Source organism: Atractosteus spatula, chromosome 2 (genome assembly GCF_055471065.1).
Source record: "Atractosteus spatula isolate fAtrSpa1 chromosome 2, fAtrSpa1.hap1, whole genome shotgun sequence".
Classification (NCBI taxonomy): Eukaryota; Metazoa; Chordata; class Actinopteri; order Semionotiformes; family Lepisosteidae; genus Atractosteus; species Atractosteus spatula.
Window position 1 is genome coordinate 9,527,408 of NC_142707.1, and position 11,810 is coordinate 9,539,217.

The window sequence follows — 11,810 nt, forward strand, 5'->3', positions numbered from 1 at the left end:
CAAAACACTGCTCAGGACCAGCGAACTGGAATTCCTGTCTGACACGAACTGCCATTGCAGGCTGTGGTATTATTGGGAACTTGTCCCCGCAGATGGCTGCCGGCCTTACAGTTTTGCACCACATTGAAACATGAGGAAACATGGTGGGAACTATGGGGAAGTGCAAGTTAAACTGAGAACTGGAAGCACTTTTATCACAAAGGGTGGTGGAAGGGTGGAACGGGCTAGGCAAGAATGTTGTGAGAATGGACATTCTACGCCAGCTTCTTTCAAGAGGTCCTGGAGTGAATTAGCTCCAAGCAACCGAATGAGCACGATGGCCAAAGAGCCCCCTGTTGCCTGTAACCTTGCTTGCGGTCGTACACACCCATCGCCACAAAGGTCTGTTGTGCAAGTGCTTCATCCTGCGCAGTGGAGCAATGCACACGACGAAATTTACAGATTTCTTTAGCACAGGAAATGGATCGTCTGTGGTGTGATGCCTTCCTAGGCACTTGGCTTTGCATCGGATCTGATTGATAGCTCAGCTGGTCGTCGGGCTGTTAAACAGTTCTGTATTCAATCTTGTGTCCTGGTCACCTCTCCTCACTTCCGTATCAGACTAGCTCAATCCAGGGATTTCAGCCTGACTGCTGGCCAGCACTGTGCAGGCTTATCTTTCTGAGAACTCTGGAGAAGTGGTTTCTGATGGTTGTCTGACTCTTCAATGAAATGGATTAGCACTCATTTTGGAGCCTAACCCTAACAAGCTGTACACAGAGCTACATCCCAGAATTCAATATTTCCTTCTCGCTCTATTTTCAATCGGCAAGTGGAAGACAGACTCTAAATACTAGCTTGTTTGTATTGTTCACTCTTTACACTTGAACCTAATTCAGCTCAGACTCAGTAACCTGCACAAGAAGCAGGTAAATCTTCAGTACCTATCTACAGTTGATCTAAAGGGCATTCTTGTGACACTGATGGTTGTAATTATGATCTACTTGAAAGCATGTCAGTCTTGTCTTGAGTATCAGGCTGACTCACCTGCACCCTGAAGAATGAATCAGGGTGTTTTTTGTAAATAAGCTAGAAGCATGTGATGTGTCGTGCCACTTAGAAGGTGTTGGTTTGTTTTTAATTTTGGAGTGGATTAAAATGGCTCTGTGGGTGTTCTTAGGTGTGGTAAAACAGAGTTTGCGTGTGTCAGAGTGTGCTGTGGGTAGGTTAGTCTCTGGAAGCCAACTTGTGCAGTTCAGATCTCGGAGACAGACAAGGTGTGTTGTGTTGTTTTGAAGACAGGACGGGCTGGTTCAGCAGTTGTGTCCTGGTCAAATCACCTCACTTCTACATGAGTCTTGCTCAATCCAGACATCTTAACTTGACTGCTGGCCATCACTGTGTATGCTTGTCTTTCTGAGAACTCTGGAGAAGTGTTTTCTTGATGGTTATCTGATTCTTCAATGAAATGGATAATTCATTTTGTGAACTAACACTCCAAAGCTACATCCCAGCATTCAACATTTCCTTCTCACTGTCTATTTAAACACATATTTGCAAATGGAAAGCAAGTGTAGGCTGCTTAACCCATAAAACACATTTGAGGTTTATTCAAAATGTTTTTGAAACAGAACCACATTTGATCCCTAAAATCATGCTGTTCAGACCCAGACTCCTATTCTTCCTGACTCTAGAACAGCAGGCTGGAGCTACTGCATGCATAGACTGCTGAGAGTGTGTCGCCTGAGATTGTACACACGTATATCCTTGTAATTGTACTGGTAAGGCTGATTGTTTGGGTGTGTGTGTGTGTGAGGGTGTGTGGGTTGTGCAAGTCCACGGCTGTTTGTATGAGTGTTATAACACTTTCCATAGTAACAGCTCAGACTATCATATGAGACGTGCTGCATTTTACAGTGTACAGAGTGATAAACATAGTGAAACATTCCTATTTATTGCTCAAGCTTTTGCAGGCACATACCAGATCTTTCTATAAAGCTCATAGTGAAAGTAGTCTAGTATTAGAATGTACATGACATGACCTCCTGTACTCAGTTCTGTAATATCATACTGCCATACATTAAGAACAAATAACTGCCTTGTTTTGATTATTTTTGTTGAGTAATTGTTAACTTGTATTTGGAATTTGTCTTCTCGCATACCCTACCTTGCTCTCCATGAGACACACAGATAGGGAGAGAAGCTTGGAGTCAGAGTGCAGGGTCAGCCATTTATACGGCACCCCTGGAGCAGTTGGGGTTAAGGGCCTTGCTCAGGGGCCCAGCGGAGTAGGATTCCTCTGCCAGTCGCAGGATGTGAACCAGCAACCTTCCAATTTTCTTGTTACGTTTTTTCCAGCTATGAATATCATGTTTCATGTTCTCTGTATGGTAAGTATGGTGTTGTTCTGTCTTCTATTATTTTTCAAAATCCTAACCACCTTAACACGCCCATGTGTGTTTTGCTGTTCATGAAAATAAGATCAAAACAAGCACATTTATTGCAGTACATTTCTGGTGGTGATTTTGACCTTTGTAATTCAGAGATCTCTGTTCTACTTTATGGCCAATGACATACAGAAAGATGCTACAGTTTTCCCTACTTCCTTTCTATGTTGGCCCCTAAGACCTTAACTTCCTTTTGTATTTTATACTCCTTTAAAAACAGTTTCACTGGAGGCATGCAGGCCGAATTTCAGTGTTCAGGGAAGGAGGCACTAGAGGTGTCCTCTGAATAGACAACTGGAACCAGTCTTGGTTTATAAACAGAGAACATTTATGTCTGTACGTGTCTGAACCTTAATTAGGAAATCAAAACCTGTCTAACAGGCCCTCTACTCAGCACTGGACCCTGAAGGCTAACGTTCGGAGAGCTACCCAGCAGAGAAGGGTTTATCTCAACACAGTGTCTGCTAAAAGTAAGTTAGAATTACAAGCCTTTTACATCATAGATGTTTTTAAAGATGTTTCACCTGCATTGCTTTTAAAAAATAAAAATGGGAAATAAGCAACATGAACAGAATAAAGGCAAATAAGAATGTGAACATTAAAGGCAAATAAGAATGTGAACATCCGCTTGCCAAATGACACAGTGAGATAACAGCACATGGGAGGTGTTCAGATGGCATCCACCCGCAGTGCAACCCTCAACGCTTCTTCTAATACAGGTCATTAATCAGAGCCGCTGTGCGTCCTCGGACACAGCCCATAAATCAAACTGTATCTCTCGGCTGTGCGGGCCAGGTGCAGTGACTGAGGACAAACTCCACACGTGCAGCTCGGGCTACTGCCTCCTGCTGTCCTGTCCACGCTGAGACAGACACAGAACTGCAGCTGCCTTCTCCCCCTCTACCTTTCTGTCACTGCCATGGCGGCTGGCTTGCCATGCTGTAGGAGGTGCTGTCCCCTGGCAGACGTCGCCTTGCTACAGTGCCCAGGGCCTGTAAAGACAACACTGGCTTGAGGATGTCGCAGGAAGAGGAGGATTTGTATGCATCACACTCTGAAAGCATGGTGCCATTCATTACCCTGATTGCCTTTCTGCCGTTTTCCAAATCCATCCGTCAATGGATCCATTTTCTGACCTTTGTACTGAATTCAGGGTCACAGGGAAGCCAGAGACTATCCTGCAAGCAACAGGCACAAGATACACCAAGGATACACCCTGGACAGGATGCAGGGCACATACACTCACACCAGGGCCAATTTTCCCAGAAGCCAATTCATCTACCAGCATCTCTTTGAACTGTGGGAGGAAACCAAAGCACCTGGAGAAGACCACTGCAACACCATGCAAACTCCACACAGACAGCACCCCAGGTCCCAGACTGAACCCAGGGCCCCAGCTCTGCGAGGCAGCAATGCTGACCACCGTGCTGGAAAGTGTTCCAGGCCTCAGCAGAAATTAACATTGCATTTGCTCTCAGTCCCAAGTGGGCCCATGACCTAGGGCAAGTGGCTTTAAACACTAGGCAAGTTACCATTCTTTTGGACAAGATAACTGCTGTAACACCTCAATTTCCCTTCGGGATCAATAAAGTCTTATCTATCTCTAACTCTGGAATGCAGCACAGCCAGGAAGCATATTCCTTGTCAACATTATGCAAATGATTCTCTGTGTAATGCATTTACATTATTCATGTCAACATTTTTGATGTGGAAAAAGCACCATGTTGCACAAAAATAAAGCACAATCATGTTACAATTATGAACATAAAAGGCAGATCTGCAACAGAACACTTTCCTGGTGAACGCTGTAGGGTAAGATTGTGATAAAGTTCGCTGATTATCTATTTCTCAGAACTCAAAATCAACGATGTAAGGAGTTATCTTGTAAACCCTGTTTCTGACTTTTTCAATAATAATAACAATTTATTCAACATATATTTTGCTGCTGCAATTCATTGTATTCCTCCATTTTAAATTCGATAAATTGGATGTTGGTTTGGAAAGTATTTTCTTTGTCTTTTCTACTTATCTTAATTGATCTATTAATCCTTTTGGGCTACTGAAACTGCACTTTTATCTGTTTTTTAGATGAATCTGTCTCAGGCCTTGGGAGTGTTTTTTGAATATCTTCAAAATTCCGCAATTTGTTCTCTACTGATTGTGCAGTCTATCTTCTCCAGTTTTATAAACCTACGACTCAGCCTACTTTGATTTCCTGAAATGATCAGCCTTTGCTCTGGTTCAATCTGGGGGATTGAAGAGAAGCAGAAAGGGCGAAGCTTGATGATTAACACTATGGCGGCTGTGCTGAGCCCCTGCCCCAGACTGGCTCACAGTGTGCGTGCCTCAGCAGGGTGCGCTGGGTGCAAAGAGCACCTGGGACAGCCTGCTCGCCCAGGGCCTGTGAGTCAGGCAGTGTGGAGGCGCCCTGGAGCTCGTAATTATCGACTCCGTCATCATGATCATCTGCTTCACTGTTATTATTACTACAGTCATTTTCATCACCTCTCTGCTCCGCTCTGCTGCCATTGGCTGTCCTTAGTCCCCCCACTCTGCGTCTGACCTCACGTAGCTTCTGTGCTCTCTGTCTCCTGTTCAGAAAAACGCCCACTCCGTCGCACACAAGAGGTGAGTCACTTCCACGTTGCTGCTCCACTCTCCTCCTTTATTCCACTTTCCTGTTATTGCATCTCCAGCCTGATACATTTTTTATATATATATATGAGCTATGCATCAGTAGTGATGGCGCAGTGAATTGTATTTTGAAAAAACCCATTGCAAAAAATAAAGTGTCTCCTTCTCAACTCCCCCAATCAGCACTAAAGCGTGTTCCTTAGATATACACAGGTTAAAGGAATGAAATCTCTTTAGTGTTGAACCCTTGAACCCTGTCCCAGCTGCACTGAGGATGGAATCTGAGCGCAGCCTCTCCAGACAGGATAGATTAAAGAGATCAATTAATAAAAAAAAGGTTCCTTTTATTAAACTGTATGTGAGCAGAGATTGGAAACTGGAGCAGCCCATGTGTGTGTGTGTGGGGGGGGGGGAACACGCAACCTCCACACGGAAAGTTCCCCCGCACTGGAAGTCTGGAACGCTAACCTCCCCCTCCATGCCAGCCCACAAGAGGATGTGGCACAAACATTTAAAATCCTGACGCATATCTACAAAATCAACCCAGAGGACTGCTTCAAGCCAGGACCTCCGAGGGCACAATTTCGAAAGTAAGAGGGAGTGCGCTGGGGACTGAAATCGGGAACCACTTCTTTACACAAAGGGATGTGGGGGACTGGAACAAACTGCCCAGCCATGATGCTGAAGCTGAAGCCTTCAGGAAACGGCTGCCAGTGGAGGATTGGTTCAGCAAGCTACTGGCTGTGAAATGTACCGAACACTGATATAGCGACTCTCACGGCCCTGGAGGACATATTTGTCAGCCAGTTCACATTTCAGCTCAACTCTTAATGAGCGAAATCAGCTTTTTATTTGGCTTAATGGGATCAATTTAACAGCTTCTCACAGCTCCTCAAGTGCGGGTCCTCTGAGGAGACACCTAGAAAACCTGCAGAAATCCTGGCCTTTAGGACAGGACTGGACACCCCTGGTTTAGAAGATGTGAGACAAATCAAATCATGCTGGTCTCTCCATAACATTAAAACCTGGCTTCAGTGGACTGGTGCTTTTTAAAAATCGTAAAAGATCAAATGCAATAACAGGTTTTACAAACAGGCCATTTTGATACCTTGATCGCTAAGTAAACATTAAAAAAAGAGGATCTATCAGTATTTTCACACGCACGTACGGAAAGTATTAAGAAAAAAGCAGTAGCAGGGCACGCTTCAGCGCGACGGTGCCTGGGGCACTCCGCGGAGCGTGCAGGTCTCCATCTGCTTGTCAGCTCAGGACGAGCTACGGCTCTTGGTAATGGCGCTCGCCCGGCACTGTTAATCAGACACGGATTGTGCGCCCTCTGCTGGACTATACTTGTGTCAACGACAGTGCCAAACGTCCAATTCACCCGAGCTGCGCATTAGACTCCAGAGGCTTTTTTTTTAAGTTAACTTTATTGGCTCTATACAATTTCTTGCATTAGGAATTTGTCTTTTCGCATTACCTAATTTGCTCTCCGTGAGACACACAGACAGGGAGAGAAGCTTAGGGTCAGAGCGCAGGGTCAGCCATTGTACAGCACCCCTGGAGCAGTTGGGGTTAAGGGCCGTGCTCAAGGGCCCAACGGAGTAGGATTCCTCTGCCGGCTGTGGGATACAAACCGGCAACCTTCCAGCCACAGGCGCTGATCCTTAGCCACAGAGTCACTGCACATTCGTCTTCTTCTTCCTAGTCTTTTTCTTATTTTGCCCGGTTAAGAGTAGTATTTGAAATGGTAGAGGGGGATTTCTTCACTAAAACATCGAGAATTCTTGTTTGATGAGCGTCGCATTTATTAGTCATTAGTTACACAACGAAGATGAGCCAAAGGATCATGCAGTACCATATGAAAACAACCAAACATGGCCTTTTTTTATCTCCCACTTTCGATTTGAACGAAACTTTCCAGAAACATCGTCTCATGGGAGAAATGGTCAGATTGTGCTTTCTGGACCTGAGTGACAATGTACTGGGCCTCCAGCCTACCATAACACATCCATCTCTAACAGGCCACTGAATTCATAAAGAAAGACCTGCAGACAGCATGACAGAACCCCAGCAGGCCCTCAGAATACTGAAAAAGGCTGTAGAACAAATATTTTCTGAGCCAAAGTGAGACAGAGGAACACCCCTGAATACAAACACGACAGGATCTACAACAAAACCCAGGGATCATAAACAATATTGAAGCCCTTCCGCTCTCTGCCGGAGACTGAGGGTATCGTTTTTTGTTGTTGGATAATTACCGGGATAATAATGATAGCATTGTTTTTTTTAAACTGACTGATTCTCCAACTCCAGCCCATCTAGATCAGAAATGGAACACTGCAGTCATCACCATATGCTTTTCTTCCTCCCTCTGTTCTTCATTACTTAATTACACTAATTACTTGAATCAGGGACTCGATGTGCGGTCACCTTTGACGGTGATCCCTCCTCTCGCACGCTGTGACCGGAAGGCGTAAACTGAAAGTACGCGGACGAGTAGATTAGCTGATTAGTCAGATCAGCAGTTAATGGCTTAATCAGTGGCTAATTGAAGGATACCTTCAGGAATTCTTCCCCCGAAGATGAGATGTTAACAAAGAGATTGGGCAATTTAAATTGGTTCAGCTCTCGGCACTAAATTTATATCGGAAGAGACTTTGAATCATAAAATACAATCTGCTACCGTTTAGCATGTTGCAAATGAACTTGAGATAAGTGGCAAAAAGGGGCAGCATGGCAGTGCAGTGGTTAGCACTGCTGTCTTTCAGCGCTCTGGCCCTGGGTTCGATTCCTGGGGTGCTGTCTGTGTGCAGTTTGTGTAGTTCCCCTGTGCTGGTGTGGGTTTATTCCCACGGTCCAGAGGCCAGCTGGTAGGTTAATTGGCTTCTGGGGAAATTGGCCCTGGTGTGAGTGGGGACAAAGCTTGGGTCTGTGCCCTGTGATGGACTGGCGTCACTGTCCAGGTGTATCCTGCCTTGCTCCCGTTGCTTGCTGGGATAGGCTCCCATTCCCCCAGGATCCTGTATTGGATAAAGCAGTTCTAAAAAGGGATGGAGACGTGTCAAAAACAGAAAGAGCAACGTTGGCGTACGCTACAGAGAAGGCCAGCGGCGGCGCGCACCTCTTTGTCAGCCGAGCTTAAGTGTGACGTGTTAGCAGCGCCCTCTTGTGGCGACCCGCCGTTGCATGTCCGGACAACCGAAGTAATGTGGAAAACTTGCCGTTTTCTTTAAACCCTTGCGGAGGGCGTGGCGGGGGACCCCCCGGCGGGACCGGGGCGTGGCTGGGGTGGGGGAACGCGCGAGCGAAGGGCCCAGAGCTCTCAGCGCGTGCGACGCCACGCGTCCAGGCCACCCCGAGGAGACGGGCCGCTGTCAGCACAGTGCGTGGACAGGTGGGGGGGGAAAGGTGGCTACCCAGCAGGCAAAAAGCGGGCGTGTCTGGAGCGCCGGACACGGCTGCGAGGAGAGCGGACAGAGGACCGGTCACAAAGCCACTGCCCGGGTTTAAATAACCGAGGGGCGGCGAAGGCACTGGGACTGACCGCCTCCTGGACAGTTACGGCTGGGACCTGCAGTAACACCAGATCGGCTCTCCATTCGCTACATCTGACCACGTTAGATTTTGTGGAGTGAAAGACCTGGGCGCTGCGGGCTACCTCCACGCGTGAGCACGAAAGTGAACATTTCTATCTATAATCCTTACACTTATAGAGCGCTTTTCTGGACACTCCACTCAAAGCTCTTTACAGGTAATGGGGATCCCCTCCACCACCACCAATGTGCAGCATCCACCTGGATGATGCGACGGCAGCCAAAGTGCACCAGTACACTCACCACACACCAGGAGAACAGAGTGATAAAGCCAGTTCAAAGATGGGGATTATTAGGAGACCACAACTAGTCTCCTCGAGGAAATTTGGCCATGACACCCTTAATCTTTTCACAACACAGATGCGGTTTACAACACGGATGCCACATACCGTATAGGACTCAAAGTCAGTTCGGGATGGAGGCACCCAGCTTCCAGAGAGAGGGGATAAACTAGGCACCAGGCGCAAACCCTCATCAAGCCCTAAGACATTTTTGAACGAACCAGCGGACATGACAGCCGGGGAAAGACGAGGTCATAAAGTAAGAGAGGCATAACCTAACGGAACTTAGCTAGTACAACTTTCCACGCATCCGTTTGACAGTCTCGGGTCGGAGATTGGGTTTTCTCGTGTCTCCTCCGGGGTCCGGCCGCATTTTCAGCACCTCGGACAGCAGTCGTGCGCGCTCTGTGCCTCCGGCCGCGGCTCGGCGCGCTCTGGGAGCGCGTGACCCGACCCCACGGGGGCGAAGGAGCCGGCGGTTTCTCGGCGTGAGGTCCGCGCGCACCAGCCGGGTCGATGAAGCACCGCGATCCGTACAGCGTGAAAAATCACCTTCGATCCGGCAAACCCGCGCCTCTCTCGCTGCGTGGCAGACTGTGGAAACGACTCAATAAAGTCATAAGTGACCTGTTTCTGGACTGAACGCATCTACACATCTACTGCTACTTCTGTTCTCTTTCTTTTCTTTTCCCGTTTACAACCGTTTTGGTGCAATATATGCCAGGGACCTGTGCAATACATTTATATCTATATTTATATCTATATCTATATTTACATCTATATTTATATTCATATGTGTGATACGATTTTTCTGCGTACTGTTCTGTTCTAGTTTGTGCTTTGTGTGTCCGGACTGTGAGTAACTCTTTTAGTGCACCCCTCACTGTACTGATTGTATTGTATTATTATTATTGTATCATTCGTTACACTGTGGCTGTGTTGTCTGTGTTAAGCTGCTGTTGCACTGCAATCAATAAAGTATCTATCTATAAATAATGTAAGTGCCGCCTTCATACTCTCCTCTTCCATGTGGAAGGAAGGATACGGAAATGTTCTAATAATCCAAATCCTTCTAATCCTTTTAGTTAATCGATTCTCATTTAAAAAAAAACAGCTCTGGAAGAACTGAGGAGTAATTTTCTATTTCTATTTGATCCCGTTAATAGTATTTAATTTTCACTATCATGTCGGTATCAGCACCAGATCTTTTGTGATATCGTTCATGGGTTCAGGAAAGTAATTTTTTTTTGTCCATTCAAATATATATATATATCTTATCCATATAATACTCTACAAACACGGTACTTATTTTCTAATTATATATATAAAAAAAATATTTTACTGCGGTTCTTCTTCGACAGGAGACGTAGTGGCAATCGATGGGTTTCGGAGACGGACTGACCTTCATTCGCTCAGTCCCGCCCCCACCCTCATCCACCGGGCACTTCAATATAACCGCGATCTCATCTCATATGCAGGCATTGCAGGGAGCGAGCGTTTGGCGCACTGTGTAGCATGTATTCAAGTCATTCCGCAAGAAACTCTGACACGAGAGGAAATGTTACCATCTTTCCTCCGCGGGTAAGGGAATAGGGTCCGGTTTGGTGGTATGATCGCGATGAAACCCTTGAAAAGCACCGCGCATCCTTCCCGTCTTTAAAGTCTTTAAGCAGTTGCCAAAAAGGAAATGGATTTTTTTCCCCCTCATTGATTCCCCCGCCCTCCTCTTCTGCTTGAAGGCAATAAACCTGTCTTTTTCTCTCCTCGTCGCTGGAACTTCTGAATTCTCAACTCTGCAGTCAGAATTTATCTCCCCCCCCCCACGCCCCCACGCCCCCGCCTGCAAGGATCCGGAGTGAAGAAACATCTTTTCAAGCATAAATGCATGAATGGCATGATATGCTAGGATCGCACATAACCACCGTACTGCAATCCACACAGAGCAATGACTAATTCACGGGATCGATATGGTGTATTAACAGCTAGGTTGAAATTCAAAAGCGTTGCATACATCGAGCTAGTAATAAATAATACTCCGGGGAAGTGTTTAAGCCCCCGGTCACTAGAATCCTTTTATTTTTGACAGATAACTCTTTGAAAGCTGGCAGACTGTACATCACCACCGTTCTCGTCACGCTCTTACCTTATCTGTCCAGCCACGGCCTCCTGCCTTATCTCGCACCCGGGAGCTGTCAGGGCTGAATGCATTATTCGTATTTATTTGAAATGTGTGAACGCACAGACGTGTACGTGGAACGGAACACGAGTCAATATCACGGGGGGGGGGGGGGACAGCGAATTTGCGTTGAAATTCTTGAAAAGTAGTAACTGCTGTGACTCGAGCCTTTTCAGAAATGGGTGTTGGTCGTCACTTGACTTCAGGCAGCGGCATCCTTTGGTTCCAGTCTCTAGGTTTTTGATTCTCGGTATTTTTACTTGGGCGTAACTGTTGTAAGCAACACCGGTCAACCGGCGATCTTACTACTCTACTTGTTGGTATGATGTGGGATTTTTCGTGGCATCTTCGTTTTTGCGTTTGTCTGCTGCACCAACGGTGTGAAAAAGGGGGTGAAACATCGAAGGCGAATGAAAAAAAACGCGTCTGGAGTTTTTTTTTCCTTTTTTCCCCCTCAGCGGAATTGGGTATTTTTTGCAGATGTTTGCAGATTTCCCCGTCTACCCCGCCTCCTTGCCCAGCACGTCAAACGATGCGGCGGGCGCCGCGCTATAAATGCAGCTGACCTGCGAGGCAGCAATTGCGTCTCTCCGTCCTTCGCTTTCGCTCACACTCACTCACTCACTCACTCACTCACTCACTCGCTCTCTCGCAACCGGCTGTCGGAAGAAACAGCGGAGGACACCGTCACGACACG